This window comes from Amphimedon queenslandica, unplaced genomic scaffold, assembly GCF_000090795.2.
Source record: "Amphimedon queenslandica unplaced genomic scaffold, v1.1 AMPQUscaffold_13474, whole genome shotgun sequence".
Classification (NCBI taxonomy): domain Eukaryota; kingdom Metazoa; phylum Porifera; class Demospongiae; order Haplosclerida; family Niphatidae; genus Amphimedon; species Amphimedon queenslandica.
In genome coordinates, this window is record NW_003546290.1 from 98,107 (window position 1) to 101,027 (window position 2,921).

Consider the following 2,921-nt stretch of genomic DNA (forward strand, 5'->3'; position numbering starts at 1 on the left):
GTCTTATCAAGTATACACAAGGAAACTACAGTCTCCACTTCAACCTAAAAGACTTTTAGAAAGTTTTCAGTGGCTAATGAAACTCCGTACTTGCACTAGACTGCAGTTAATAGGGCAAAAATCTCGTTGAGCAGAATAGACTCCATTTCTTCTTCACCCGTTGCCATGGCAATAATTAATTATTGCAATGAATATCATTAAATAATGTGACCGCACTTTTCATTGCAATTTCTGGACATGTGATAGCTAACGTAATACTGTAATTTTCATTTGTACTACAAACTTGGTACTTAGCCATATAATTCATTTTATCATGTTCATTGTGTCCCACAACCATCATTATAACACTATAAAACTAAACATTCATTGTCCCACTTACGGGTATAGAAATAATAGCTTTCTTGCTTTTCCTTTCCATTTAGCAATGTCACACATGGTCCTTTTATTGCCATAGAACATAGAACTTTGACTCTCCATTAAAAGTATTTTATTTATGATCTTGAAGTAATCAAAATGATAGCATAAAGTAGCTTTAATAGTGGTCCAGTAAAGATTTCCAGCTAAAAACAAAGTACAACCTAAGTTCAGCCATTTTCTTGGGTAACACCTTTTCCGGTTGCAAAGAAAATTCTTCCGGTTTAGGGAGGGTGCAGTTCGGCTGCTACATAGATTTTATAACTAAAGCCGGCACGCCCTCCTAAGTTCGGGCGGCGGGCGCCCATATGGACAACATGGATGCCTCTTGTGCTATGCATTTTATATGACATGATTAAAAAATTTGATTCTGGGGGTGGTCTCCTCTTGACTTCAGGTAGAAAATTTAATGTAGTACTTGTTGCTTTAATGCGTTCAAACAGAAATATCATGCATTTCATTATGCTTTATGTGTAGAGTGTAGTACCTCAGGGGCCAGATAAAAATTTAAAACATAGCTGTCTTAATATTTTGCATCCATGCAAAATATTCTTTTAATAAATAATAGGTTTTGGCCACACATATAATACCATATCACACATCCACTAATAATAGAATTAAGATACACAGAGTATTCTGCAATCCTATAACTCAGTCTGGGTTCAAATTTAGTTAGCAATTTTAATATGAATAACCTTTCATAATTTGTTGTAATTAGTTCTTGACACCCTAATGACTAGCTGGAAATTTAAATTTATAAATTTTAAATCTATAGTCTCAGTTTTGTTTTTCAGATCGCAAAATCTGCTAACATCAATGGGACAGTATTGCTACTTTTCTCACCATAAATTGGCTAAAAACAACAATTTTTGATATAAAACAACAATTACAATCATAAAAAAAATTAATCAACACAATAAAAGTTTTAAAAGTATCTATATAGACACCAAAATACACAAATACAAAAAGCTTTACTTTTAGGTTTTTAGTAGGACATTTTCACTTTCACTTCGGTTGAAAATTTCTGCAGGAAAATCATTATCATGTGCAATGTACCCATCACCATATGCATTAACACTACCAGTCAAAGGATCTGTAGCAGATGCATTACATTTAGAATGGCATGTTTTACAAAGCTTCCAAGAACCCCATACAATCCCAGCTATCAACGGAATATATATGAGTATCACTTGTATCCATTGCATTAATATTGTTTCAGTTGTATACCCATTAGTTGACACTAAGTAAAATATCCGTATAGTCAATGCATTAATTAAGGCCATGTTGGTAAAAATAAGGAGAGCACAAACATTGTGACTTTTCTCTTGAAATGGCTGAACAATAGCCTGTATCACTATAATAAGAGTAAGTATCACTTCCAGTAAAAAATAATACTGAAGAACATTTGAGGCCATCACCAGTAAAGTGAGTATCAACAAACGATAGGTAAAATAAAAACCTGCAAAAAAACGGTACTGATCCTTGAAAGTCCCTTGAAATGAATCAAGAAGTGGTTTTGATCTATAATGAATTGCAGTCCATGGCCTTAACTTTCTAATGAAATCAAAATGATCTGCTAGCTTGCTCTCGGCTTTTAAGAGCAGTCCATCAAGTGAAAGTATCAGGGGAAATGGAATAACAAAAAAAATCAAACACAGCAGAGCTGGTATAGCATAAATGATATGTTGAGTACAGAAGTACTCAAGAGATCCATTCCAGAAGACAACGTCCTTGTAATGAGTTCCTCCAATGCCTTGTGGTAATTGTCTATTGAGGAGCCTAAATGTTACCCATGAGCACTGAAAGTATGAAATGACAATAAAAGCTGTTAGCCCTTGAACTAGAGAAAATTTTGTTGTAATCTTCTTTTGACAGCAGCCATTCTTCCCACATTTACAATACTTAAAAAGGTAGACAAATACTATAATGAGCAGAATTGCATAAAAAACAGATATATACTTCATAGTTATTATGTCTAATGTACTCATTCCCTTCCAAAGACAAAAAGAGAGCTCATCAATGTTAAAAAAATCAAGATTCAATATGTTATAGAGTATAGAATAGATGCTACGTATGAATGAAGGTTTAAAGTCAACTCCACCATTAACTGATACAGCCATACTTTTTTGCAACTGCATCATGATTAAAAAATTATAAGCCAATCCTGTTGTTAAGCTAATATTGAAAAATATAATGACAAAGAAAAGGCCCGTAATTGGTACTATTTCACTGATGATGTAAAAAATAATTCCAACATGACACTGCTCATTGCTGCCACATTTTGCAGTTTCTGAATGGAAATAAACTGAATAGCCTTCCTTGCACTCACTACATATTGTTCCATGTCTATTCTCTGCGCAAACAATTTCTTCCATTTCTTTTATAGAGGCATTCATAGATAGCTGGTAATATTGCTGACTCTTACCATTAATTTCAGTATTGAAATAGTAATGGCAGAATCCAGTGGGGCAATCAGCTATATAAAGATTGTACTGATTAGGCATATC